Source organism: Botryllus schlosseri, chromosome 1 (genome assembly GCF_051294905.1).
Source record: "Botryllus schlosseri isolate E-star chromosome 1, Bs_hap1, whole genome shotgun sequence".
NCBI lineage: Eukaryota > Metazoa > Chordata > Ascidiacea > Stolidobranchia > Styelidae > Botryllus > Botryllus schlosseri.
In genome coordinates, this window is record NC_137236.1 from 2601239 (window position 1) to 2615032 (window position 13794).

Here is a 13794-nt window from a genome sequence, read left to right on the forward strand (position 1 = left end):
TTTTCTGCGTTGGCATCGTCTGTAATAAAGCCGACTGTCACCTTCTTTGACGATTTTTGGGGGGTTCTGGTGCTCTGACACTGCTAATATTTGGATTTTCGGAATCAGTGCGACGATAGCATTTGATTGATACCAATTATTATGAATTCCGAGCTATTTATGATGAATTGCATTGTTCCAAGTAAGGCACGACCCGCCCGTGCCTCACCCGTGCCTCACCTCTCCTTTCGCGCTGTATTTTTGAATAATAATGAGGCAAATTGATGATGTTGGGTGAAAAAATGTTCAGATTTAGTTATTTATGAACATCGACGGAAAATATCAATAATCATCGAGGGTTTTCATAATTTCACTCACTCACTCTAACGACAGGTGAGGCACTGCCTCCCCTGCCTCATTGGACCGCACGTCACTGATTCATTGTGTTTTCAAGAGCCGAAATATGTTATCGATATTTCCGGCCAGAAGATATTATATAGCGGCAGTTGATTTTCTGGGAAACGTCGGCTGAAGTTGGGACCGATACCTTGCCCCAGTTTGCGTCAAAAGTCAACATCATTTTCTTCCCCACCAATGAAAGAGCAAGCGTCCAGAAACGCATGCGATAAAAAAATCTTTTTATGTTGACCGATTAAAAAGGGACCTATCTCATGCTCAAGGTAGGTCAAATTTATAATCAAGTTGAAGACGGATTTGTGGTTCAATCACTGTTTAATAGGTGGCTGGGTAGCCTGTAATATGAGAAGAAAGGAAAGCTTTATATCTTGATTTGGAGGAAGCTGGTCAGTGGTCGTATTAAACCAAAAATTGGGTCAGTTTTATATTTACTATTTTAAGGCCAGCAGGCATCTACAAATAAATAAACTACAAAAAATTTAAGCTACTGTCAAATGCAAGTTTATAAATTACAAACAGCTCCCACGCTTTTTGTAATGCTGTAGGCTACATGGTTGAAGCGTATTATAGATTCTATGCCGATTTATGAAGGCCTATATATTTATCAAAAATGTGACAAGTTTATGCCAACTCTGATCACTTTTGTCCTATCATTACAGGATGGGGTTTGCCGTAGAAAATTGAAGGGTCAAATGCCGGTTCCGCCTCCACGCCTCCACCGCCCCGCCTCCACTAAGAATGTCCGGTTTTGACTATATCTATGAAGGACCCATTGTCAAGAAGAAGAAAGTGTTGTAATTCATAGTCATTTCACCACAAAGTGAGGTAGTTAAGAATTCTTCCATTTAAAATTGTGATAGGCATTTCTATTTTCTCGCATACCACTGCATAACTGTACTGGTATTCAGACCAAGGATTACAGCAATGACCACAATTGATGATCGTCATGGATGCTGGCCATTCAATTTGATATTATTTTTCCCCCTTTACCCCATATTGATATAGCTGTAATCGCCGCAGTCTAACTCTTAATGTATATCTTGGTCAGTCTGTCAATTTCCTACGAGGTTTCTTGACATGTAGGTAGGGTTACATTACCATACGTCCTCCATTTTCGGGTTTTTGAAAATGTCCCAGAGGATGCCTAAATATCCTCTTTTTTTGGCAATTTATCCTCCTTTACAGCTTTTGAAGCTAAGATAAATGACAGTGTCTGAGGTAAAATGGGCATTAATGACGCTAAGAAAGAGCTAATACGGAGTCTCGAGCGGAAGTGACGACCTTTTTTAGTCAACACCAGTAATTTTAAGTAAAAAGTGCGTAAATCGGTAGTCAAACGAAAGTGATGACCATTTTTTAACCATTTTTTAAATAAAAATCGCCAAATTTTACAGCAAAAAATTGCAAAATCAGCTGTTTTCAGTATTGATCAACTAACTGTACATATTTGGTCAAAGTGTCATCCTTCCCGATTTCAAAATATATGGTAACCATACATGTAGGAATATCTGTGCTGTACTGTTACTAGTAGCAATCAAGGTACAGCTAGAGACAAACAATTTCACTCAGGTCAAGATTATTGCATCACAGATGATTACTGCCTGTGCCCAGCCACACAACGCCACGGACCGTGTAAGCAGATCGCAAAATCCAATGATGAAGAACCTCCAAGACTGTCACCTAACCCATTTGCTGGATATGAAAGGGTCATGGCGACGAGGAGATCTTTCATTCTAACTGGATTCTTACTTTGATCTCCCTGATGTTTCATGCACTTCCAGTTGTGCCAGGGTAGCTCTGCATAACTGAATACCATCTAGCAAATGGCTGATAAATATATACAATACCACACATGACTGTTTGGAGTTTATAATTTATTCAACAGATGAGACATTGAAGGATTGCATGCCTAAACATAAGTAGCAGTCAACAATGCCGCAAGACTGGTGGTGATATAGGCTACTGTTGTATACCTCAACTGTGGGAGGCATGGCCATCAAACTGTCCTTCTTGTAATAACATTTCTTGACGACACTGCATATTTGCAATGTGATGTCAATCTTTAGCATCGCAGAGAGACAGTAAGCAGTGTGGATAGGGCATGTTAGTCGAATCTGAAAATATACCAGATTATAAACTATTTAAAGACACTGGCGCTGAATTACAATTTGGCTATTGTAAGGCTAGTGTTTGTCCAGATTCACTAAAACTACATTGTATGCTTCATGCCACCAATTTTAAAGTTGCAAACATTGTGAAACCATAGCAATTTACAACGTAGCTACGTTGTAAATTGCTATGGTGAAACACTGCGGTATCATTTATGATCAAGGGTTTCCATTCAAATCACCACATATACCCTGGCTTCCGTTGTTTGATTCCCTTCATTTCTGAAATTTACTAACTAGCTTCTTCGAGAACAAGTTTCTTGAGACTCTCGCGGGCCGCACAAAACGGCGTTGCGGGCCGCAACCGTAGTTTGCCCACCCCTGGTCTAACTACATGGTCATTGAATTTTCGAATTGCCTTTCTCAAAAGCAAAATCAGCCATATATTCTCAAATATCACTCTCCCTTTCAGAAATAATGGCAGACACTAATGACTCAGGCTGGGGCGGCTTTATTCCAGTAGGCTCTATATATATCCTTTCCACGAGCTCAAGTAAAAATTTGGCAGAGAGAAGCCTGTCGTTTGATTTTGTGAATAATATCGTATCATTTGCCACTAACGTGCGAGGCCATAATTTCAATAGACATGATCTCACTGTATAAATGAGTAAGCCGTGTACCTGATGAAATCGAAATAATAATGATGAAAACACGGATCCCAATTACTATTTTCCCAACAGTATTATAACCAGGGACGGCACAACTGTTTGCAGGCATCTCCAATATTCGATAGCTGTAAATAAGCACCAATACCGATCTCCAAAACATATAGATATAAAGTCAAATGCTACAACCGATCGGCAAACACAACAGAAACTTTCTCAATGCTGACTTTGCCAAGGTTTTGTAACTAGCGCGACCTTGCACCATGCTCACTATCATCCGACCGTAAATGATTGACAGGCCATGCACTTACCGTTCTATCCCATTCAGTTTTCCATGGTTTTGCACTTGCCCTATGCCAGGGGCGGGCAACTTGTCCGGTCAGTGAGCCGCAGATGGGAAAATTAGGCACTTGGCGGGCCAGATTTCAGAATATATACAATTATATATTATACCTTAATCGCGTATTTATCCACCGCTACAAGGAATCAATTTAGTTTATTACCAGCTATCCGACAGTCGTCGAGCATGTCCGCATTCAAATCGAAATACAAGCAATTTCTCCTAAATCAATACTAGCCAGTCTTCGGGATTACCGGACCACGACCTAACATCGACCTCGCCCTTCGCCACTTGCCACCTCATTTTGTCGCTTGCGTCTTATATTCTCTGCATTACTTTTCAGTCAGTGTCCATGCCCCTTATTTACTTCGCCTAGGCTAAGGTTGGTGTCTGATCTTAATGGCTGCTTCAAGTTATTTCGACACCTTCCTATCTTCGCATTGTATCGCGGTCTTGTGATGTTTTAAAACGATGAAAATATTAATAAACCTGATTGATTGATGTAAACTTCAAGTTTAAAGCATAGAGATCAAAAAGAGTATTTCATAAATTTATTTACAACAGCTATTGAAGTCAATTAGACATCTATGGTCATTCAATACTAGTTTTTTGAACTCTGATTGCATGTCATAAGCAAAAACCCTTAGTGAAGACTGCTAATGTTTGTGGCAGTGTTGAGAATAAGTCACTGCCTTCGAATCACAAATCATCTCGAATCATTGTACATTTTGACTCGAGTTAAGTCAATTCACTGGATTTTCATAGGTGACAAGGGTCAAGTCAAGTCACTCGATTTTTGGAGGAGACCCGAGTCAAGTCAAGTCAAGTCACGAGTCAAGTAACTAGTCAAGTAAAGTTGAAATTTCTAAGTAGGCCTACTAGACATGATTCAAATTCATTACTATGGGGCGATTTTTTTTCAAAATTTTTTCAAAATTTTGTTTTACACCATGAGTTTGATTTATTTTGCTGTTCTTGTGTAAATCACACTAACATGTAACTTAGTTACTCCCGCCATTCACCGGCATCAAAAATCCAGTGTTTTTCGGCTGTATCTCGTTTTATGTTCACTACAGGGAAACCTTTCTTCTTAAGAATGATAGAAACATGTTTTGACAGCTTTCATGACCCTACGACTAGTGGTTGTTGAGATGGCAATTTCACCACCTCTCACGCAGACATTGGGGGGATGCCGGCTGGAAAATGGAGGCAATCACTTAAAACCAATTTTGATTGAAGTTTCATGTCATTTTTCCGGACTTGAAAACCCCCCTTTTTCGATTTGAAAAAAAAAGTCATTTTCACTCCACCCTAGAACGCATGCCTATTGACATTCCAACATTTAACGACAAATGACGATACATATCCCCACATCTTCACCAAGTCTACCTACCTCTCATTCGAATTAAGTTCTGACACATGAAAAAATGGTCTGGAATTTATCCTGATACAACCTTTTGTCAACTTGTACGCATTAGCGTAAAATACATGGTCTCTCCATTTCCCGATAACCCAAATGAAATGCAAGGCTCAAATAACGAATTAATATTTATTTCAAATCAATTCTATACATTTCATAACATGAAAACGCAGCCCAATACAACATAAAATCATTGAAATTTCAGCCACTACTCGCAAAGTCTAAGATGCAGATACTCATTAGGAGTCATTAACAATACTCTATATGAGTTGTGGATAATGTCAGTATAATTGCAAATTATTGACAATGGACAGTGAGAGTAATTTACAGAATGTCAAGCAGCAAATCATACCATCTCAGCAAAAAGGGCATATTGAATCACATCCATAAGATTATCTGAAATTTCGATTGTTATGGATTAACAATTTGCCTCTTTTTCTGTTAACTATGATGTATAAAGTCATTTAGAATAAATTGATCACATATCAATAATAAACGAGGTCATCAAGAGAAATGATCCCATTATATTATGCTCGAAGCATCTAGAAACAACAAGGTAGCAGAAAAATTGGTCATTGGTCATAGAAGCAAGAAAAATTGTTGACTCGAAGTACAGCGACCGTCATTCTACAGCAGTGGATCTCAACCTTTTTTAGACACGCCCCCTTTTTGATAATGTAAAATGTCGCGCCCCACTCATCGTCATATCACAAAAGACAACTGGGATGCTAGCAACCCCAACAGATTATTTAGTGGTATGGTCGGTTATGAATGTTGATGGGAGAATAAAAAAAAATATTTAATTGTTGGATATATATAGAGAGAAACACACGTGTATTGGAGGTAAATAGCGCCGAGCGCGAAATTTTTTTTCAGGTTACTGCTTCTTCGCGCCCCCTTTCAAATGTTTCACGCCCCCCCTCAAAGGGGGCGCGCCCCCCAGGTTGAGAACCCCTGTTCTATAGAATAATATCAAGGTCATGAAATATCTTCGTCATGAAAGCTTTAACCTCGGTAAGTTTACCTTTCAACACTCTTCTGAAGTCAACTGTACTAAAGATATAGAGAAAGATCACTAGATCATAATGGAGCATGGAGAATCATACATAACTGACATTACAATGGATTTCATATACTATACATTCATTTTCAACAAAACTTTTAATTTTATATTTTTTGGGTTTTTTTTTTTTGAAGAATTTTATTTCTATCATAATTCATCACACAAAACGTAAAGACAGTACACAGTACACAATGCACATCTAAGAATATAACACTTTTTTCATTTTTTTATATTTATGATTTTTATATAATTTTTATTATAATCAATTATTTTATAGGTGTAGGACGATGGTATATATCCATTTTATCCCGCGAGTTGATCACAACTTGCGAGTAAATAGTTATAATAGCAAACAATTCAACAGGAAGACTGCTTGAACTCTACTGTAGTCAAACAACCATGGCATTCAAATCCATTCAACCAGTATTTTGTGCCGTAAAACATTCGTCTTTGGAGATATGTAGGTTTGACGTGACGTTTACGGCATCCATTGTTTTCGTCGATTTGTGAAGCTTTATGCAACTGTTTCGGTTACTTAATTGTAAAATGCATATTAGAAATAGTTTCGTGAAATTTCAGCGATTGAACATGAAATAGTCCCTTTGAATTCTGAAACCAATAGCAGTAATTCTGCTCTGCACGTCTCAATTTTTTTTGATGACGATTGGCTCTTGTACACGAGTAACAATGTTGCATCTACAAGTACAGCCTTTTCAAATACTACCTGAAAAACAATTACCGCTGAATAAATCACTGTCCCAGTTAATCAATTACGTCAGCAAACTATTCGGACTATAAGCAGAAAATTAACTGTTCGCACGGGTATGTCATAACAATGCACAAAATAGAATTCGACTTGCTGTAGAGTACCGGGGATCAGAGTCGGATGAATCGTAGGGATTGAATCTACAGGACGATTCGGCATTTAAATTTTCGCGAGACGATTCTCAAGTATCGTCGGCACACAATCCAATATACGGTAACATATTTAGTCAGTACACGAATTTCATGAAAATAAACCTGCAGACAACACATCGTATCGCGGGAGCGGTATTGGCTGGGACGGTGTGATAGCTAGAGGACTTTGTTAACAGTTAACATTTCGATTAGAGAAGTTGTGGTGCTGTTAACAATATCGACTATCAATGACACTCGAAAAAGTAGCTATCGGCTTGTTTTATGGAAAACCTAAAATATTGGTGACGATAAGCGTACTACTGTCAGAATTGGATTATTAGATAATTCTAGTTGTCTAATTAGACCAATTAGAGCAAATGCCGGTAAGGTAACTTGAAATGAGTCTCTGCACTAATTCTAATCTAATTGGTAAATAATTTATATTTTCTCATTTTAATTCAAACCCTATCTCTTGGTTTTCCTGTAAATGCTACTCAGCGTACTGTATAGTGCGAAACGAGCCAAGCTTGTTGTACAGACATTTGCTATTATCATGCTCAGGAGATTGAACCATAATTTGATAGTAACGGAACTGGATTCAATGACCTAGTTTTTTGCGGACTCGGTAATTCTAATCCCAATTTAATTTGGAAAAATGTATAGCTATAACTACAGTTTTAATTTATTTTGAAAAAAGTAACGCGATAATTATAATTCTACCATAAGTTGGAAATATCTGTGTAGTGTCAATTCTTATTCTACTGTATGTTGAAAGAAAATTTAACTGTAATTATATTACTAATCAATTTTGCAAAAGCAGGAAATCTTCTAGATGACGGAGTCTTACTGGATATTAATCTGAAATCTTGTTGATTTGCAGCACAACTATTGAGCACATGCAAGACGAAGTTTACGAAAAATTTGTAACTTGTGACTTGCGAGTACCTAAGAAAAGTATTCGACAACCTGTCCCAGTAATAATATTTGAAATGCACGTACTCCAGTACTTTTCAAACTTCATTTACACTATTGCTACATACACCCGAGTAAAAAATGAACGGGATCACTCCAACTTCTGTTCGAGTTTAATAAATGACTATTTCGATAGTCTCTTTAAAAATTATATGACAACATATTACAACCAATAACTCTATTTATTTCACCTCCAGCAGCTAAACAATCCGGACGCATTAATTCTCGACGCCGTATTGACATATAAATTCTTCGAGTATCTCATCAAATCTCAGTTTCATAATACAGCAAATATTTCTCCCAATAAAATGAAATCTGTGTGGTCTGAATGCAGCAAGTAATCATGAATTGAAGTGATGCATTACTGCCGAAGATCAACTTTAGTATATGTTCACAGACGTGGTTAGTAACCAATTAACTCCACCTTTTCGAAGTACGTTTTGCCCACTTACACTACTTACTTAAATAGTTGTTAGTTCAGACTACTTCTACTTCTATTTAACAACTTTCATTTTTTTCAGCAAAACTAGGAGCGACCTGAAAAGTATGTTGCGTTTTGATGCAAATGATGCATGACAGCGCTATTACATTCTTTCAGAATAAACAAAGTCTTTTTTCCACAAAGCTACGTGTGATGCACCGCGTGTCAACGTTATGACGTCACTATCCGACATCATATTAGTTAATATCGTATATTAATTTATATAATACCAGTTTGCGCCACAATATTTCTAAGCGGGTGTTTGAAACCGAAACTTCATGAGAATTGATCGACGATGTAATGGAAGGATCAATCTCAACTCTCATTTTAGAACGGCCACACTTCGCAACATCTACTCACCTACGATAAAAATCCCAGTCGAGTCGCTGCCAGGCATCTTTTTCTCGGAGCACTGAAATAAGAAATAAGTTATATGGCTTAAAATGCTTGTTAGTAAAATATGTATGCATCCTATGAATTGTGCTCCGTTGCTGAGCCTATTGCGTAATATCTGAAACAGTCATCAGGCTCAAAGAGAGGTAAAATAATCAAAAATATAAATGAATTTTATCCTACGATACACGGTGGTTTAGTTATGGTAGGTAGGCGTACCGAACTTGCGCTTATCTACTATTTTAAATCCGAATCCTATTCCTGATGATACATTCGAATCCAAGTACAAATCCATATTTTATTTTGTCTCGCGTCCATATCCACGTTCAATCCGGTAATGGCTGAAACTTGATCAAAACGTCGCATGAAAATGAAAGTTACGTGAAATTCTATGTCAAAGTACGGCTGGAAATCCATCTTCGAATGAATCATAAACCATTATCTAAAGCAGTGATTCCCAACGTGAGCGATTTGGCGGTCTAGGGGGCGATAGGGGGCGAAAATGGACAGAGGGGGCGAAAATAGCGAAGGGGACGATAGGGGGGCGATGGCGCGTTAAACGGCTATATTGGAGACAAGTCGCAGAAATGACTTTTTTTAGTCAACCCATGAAAATTTAGCCGCAAAAGTGTAAAACTTCGATACCGAGCCAAAAAGTTGACCATTTTTTAATTCAACCCGCCGGTGATTACAGTTTGTATGCACATTTTTCGGTTCACAAAATATTAGGGCGATGATCAGTGGGTGCTTGAAAAGGGGGCGATGAGTCGAAAAAGGTTGGGAACCACTGATCTAAAGCCATGCAAAAGAGATGACACGTGACCTCAATACCATAGAGATGCATAGAGTGGATTCGTAAAATTATTTGTTCTGGTTTCTGTTTAATAGCGGTGGCTTTCAAAGGGAACATTGCTGCGGCCAAAATGTTTTTCACACTCTCCACTTTCATTTCAGACAACATTATATTTAGAGCGCAGTGTCGTTTTAATGTGTTATAGTTATGTCAGTGGGTAGTGAAATGAGAAATCACACACAATATGATGCTCTGGCAGTAGAATGTATATTACGTTTATCTAATCCAATTAGATATGAAAATGAGTGAAAGCAACTCTAATCCATTTGTAAAACATTCCCTGCAATATGCAGCTAATTATTTACGTATTGTCAATCGATTCAAATCACTAAATATATATTCGATTTATATTCGCACCGGTTCCACGTTCTGTGAGACACTTTCACAGAACTAATATGAACTCGCATATTCGTTTTCGTATCAAAGGTAAATCGAACAAAGTAATCCCGAATGCTATTTGAAGATTTATAGTACTTGATTAGGTTGGGCATGACGATTTCGGATTTAATGCAATGTTATTGATTATAATTCAGTTCTACCTATAAGAATGCACAATGCACATGAATGATGAAATGATTCGTATCAACGCAAATATAAAAACTGGGATGCTGTATGACATAAAACCACGAATCCTGCGGAGAGCTGGTCAGCAACGGAGTAACTCTACTTTATCAGACTACTCAAGTAGTGCTGTTTACTTGAATCACTTAATCAAGGGTTGTCATTTCAGACTACTTCTGTTTCAACTTCTTGTCCCAGTTGTTTGTCAAAACTCCTTACTTTATACAATATTGATTTTGAAAAGTATCAAGTTGTTCCTAGCCACGTATTCGTCATCGTTTTCAGTGAAATTCTTATAGACGAGCCGCCTTAAATAGCCCATGTATCACGGTAACTGCATGAACATATTTTCAAAGATTCCACTCACTTGTAGTGTCATTATTCATTTTGCATTAGCCGCGAATATATATCCTGCAATTTCAAAAGTAGATATCTCCTATAAACTGCTAAAAGTATGTGGCCCTTCGACCAAACCTACTTTTTGAAACTACTTATTCCATTACATTTCAGACTGATACATTTTCTACTTCCACCTCAAGTCAATTTCTTATTTCTTGGAAAATGATACTTCTACTTGTATTTCAGCAGCAGCTTACGGCGCTACTTATAGTTCTATATGAGTCTTAACTCTGACTACTTTGACTACCTCTAATCATTCATGAACTCGTGTATGCAACTCTCAGAACCGATCGGAGTCTGCTTGGTCACCAGATGTCGTAAATAAGCTGCATGAAATATTAAATTTGTTTCATAGTTATAAAAGTATATGAGAGTGGTATACAAGTTTCTTTGACTCATCGTCCCCTTATCAAGCTCGATATATCTTTATCACGTAGAGGTATTATCAGCAGCGAAGTACTTGTGCTTTTCTGTAGAACTTATTATTATATACTTTTTTCGCTTACTCAAGTAGTTTTGTTCGTCTACTACCTCTACGTCAACAATTTTTTTATGGTGAATACTAATTTTTGCATACTTGACATTGTCAATTAAAAGTAGATTTTGACGCACTGTACCGATGCCTTGCTTCGAAATTGATATCCAAGTTCACAATCAGCAACGTGCGAGAGACCATGTCTGAATTTTCTACACCAATTATTCGTATTAAGTATGGGATGTCGCATGAAACTAAAATTCATGAATACTGTGCGTTATCACATAACCCTGATAACGACACTATGTCATGAATGAAACTAAAGCCTCATGATTTCTAGCGTTAGTAACGAATTGGACATGTTACGTGAATTGACCATTTCATGCAAAGTGATCGCGCTTATTTAATATACCTAATAAAACGCATCTAAGATACGCTGCCACCAAACAATGACTCACCGTATAAAACTTCCAACTCAGTATCGAGATCATTTAAAATCTCCCGGACTTTCTGCAATGCGTCTCCTTTTAGCATATCATTTTCTCCGCAGTAAACCAATGTTAGTTTCTTCAAGTTAGAGTTGTTGACGAGAGACGAAATATCATCGAGTGAAGCGCCACTTTCAAAGTTGAATATGCATCGGATATATTCGATCTGCTGTGAGAAATTATGACTATTAATATTGTGTATTACAATGATGCGTACCACTATTGTTAACCATTTCACCACAGGCCATCATGTATTACAATATACTTTGGATCACCAGTTTGGACGGTTTAGTCTGGCCCGCTAGGCGATTCTGAAAAAATGGCCATATTATCCGGCGCATTTCCAATACATGTTGAAGTTTCTAGTAGGAAACACTTCCATTCTCTCAAGAAAGAAAATGTCGAGCATTTTCGTTTCAGGTCAAATTATAACCATCCGACACAAACAAGTCACTGCCGTTTACACTAGTGTTACCATAAGTCCTCTTTTCTGACTTTTTTGAAAGTGTTCTAGATGAACGAGCGGTGTTCAAAAAACATCTTTTAAAAAATTTCATCAGCTTACCGGTAGTTGTCAAATCATCAGGTTACCTAAAAAAGCGTTGCACACCAAATTCGACTCAATTCCAACCAGTAGAAGCCATGGTCACTCCAATTGAAATTTCCGTCATTTTGGAAAAATAGTATTTACGGTGACCCATTTCGTCGCACCGACATGATCAAAAATCGTGTTCCAGGTATGCCCGAAGTGGCAGGGATGTCTTTTTCACTTGTTTTGATCTTGATACGTGCCTAGGGTGGGGTTGGGATGAAGGCATCGCCAGTAGACGAAAAAATATATGACACGGTCTACCGGGAAATTGGTTCACGTTATTGAAATAGACATGTCAAAACGATGGTGAGATAATTTTCAAATTGAGTAGGCCTACTTAACACACTGAAATTAAAGACCACGAAAAGAAAATGAACTGACAAGCAGGTAAAATCAACATAAATATATTTCTCAAGTGATCTATATTCTTGGTCGGTCCAATGTAAATTTTTTCACGATACAATTTGATATCATAAGATATTTTATCATTTGCTCTGTACCACTCCTACAGTACTACAACAGGCAAATTATAAGACTTATAGGCACCGTTACCGATCTTCTTCCTATCAAAAGTTATCGTCCTCTATTCATGTCATCCCCCTCCATATTAGGATACTACAATCTAATTGTATCCATATATCGTGGTAAAACACCAATGCCTTTTATGACTCTATGACAAGGGGGCCCTGGTGATATTGAAAGACCAGAAAATGACTAGGTAATGTGCTTTATAAGCTCACTGGGTTACCATTTGGTTTCCTCGAATCTAGCATATGTGAAGTATCAGAAATGTTTTTCAACTCATAAATACTATTCAGTGGCAGAGCCCATTCTGAATTGCAATCGGTACCATTTTCAGCATCCTGGATCAGTCAATGTCAAACAGCAGAGAAATATTCGAACACTGAGCTGCAGAGGAATGCAACAGATGTCTCTGTGGATGAGGTTTTGGGAATGGCGACTTTGCAATCAGTGAAATATGCCCGGCTTAACTGGGATCGATTTCGTCAAATCTAAATTTGTCCTAGAAAAAATACTTCTAGATATGACCATCACTTGAGAAATATACCTACCTGTATTTTACTTGCTTGTCAATTCATTTTCTTTTCGTGGTCGTTAATATTAGTGTGTTAAGTACTCTATTTGAAAATTATCTCACCATCGTTTTAACATGTCTATTTCAATGAAGTGGACCAATTTCCAGGCAATCCTTGTCATATATTTTTTTCGTTCACTGGCGATGTCTTCATTCAAACCCCACCCTAGGACCTTGTCAAGATCAAAACATGTCGAAAAGACACCCCGCCACTTCGGGCATACCTGAAACACGATTTTCGGTCATGTCGGTGTGACTAAATTGGTCACCGTAAATATTATTATTTCAAAATTGACTGAAATTTAAATTTGAGTGACCTCTGCTTCTACTGGTTGGAATTGAATCGAGTTTGGTGTGAAACGTTCTTTTAGGTAACCTGATGATTTGACAGCTAGGCCGATGAAATTTGAAAAAAAGAAGTTCAAATGACCTCTTTTTAAGAATTTGTCCTCTTTTTTGAAAATTTTGGTAAAATGTACGTGAAAATTCAACTGAGAAATTTAAAATAAGTACTGAAGTAACGCCCCGGCAGGTCTTTCGGGAGTTGAGCCAGAATGGTGATCTTTTTTTTTAAATTTTACCACTGTGTTGCAAG

At 37.6% G+C, this 13794-nt stretch overlaps 1 protein-coding gene and 1 long non-coding RNA gene across 2 annotated transcripts in view; both read right to left on the bottom strand.

The window, feature by feature from the left end:
* The window catches only part of LOC145444643 (uncharacterized), a 165903-nt gene that overhangs the window by 124134 nt on the left and 27975 nt on the right, over positions 1-13794 (bottom strand). The gene's annotated exons all lie outside the window — the stretch shown is intronic.
* On the bottom strand, positions 5045-12814 carry LOC145451774 (uncharacterized). Its single transcript, XR_013919048.1, has 3 exons — positions 11482-12814; positions 8703-8754; positions 5045-6716 (listed from the first exon to the last, which is right to left on the bottom strand). It is a non-coding gene; the product is annotated as an uncharacterized LOC145451774 (long non-coding RNA).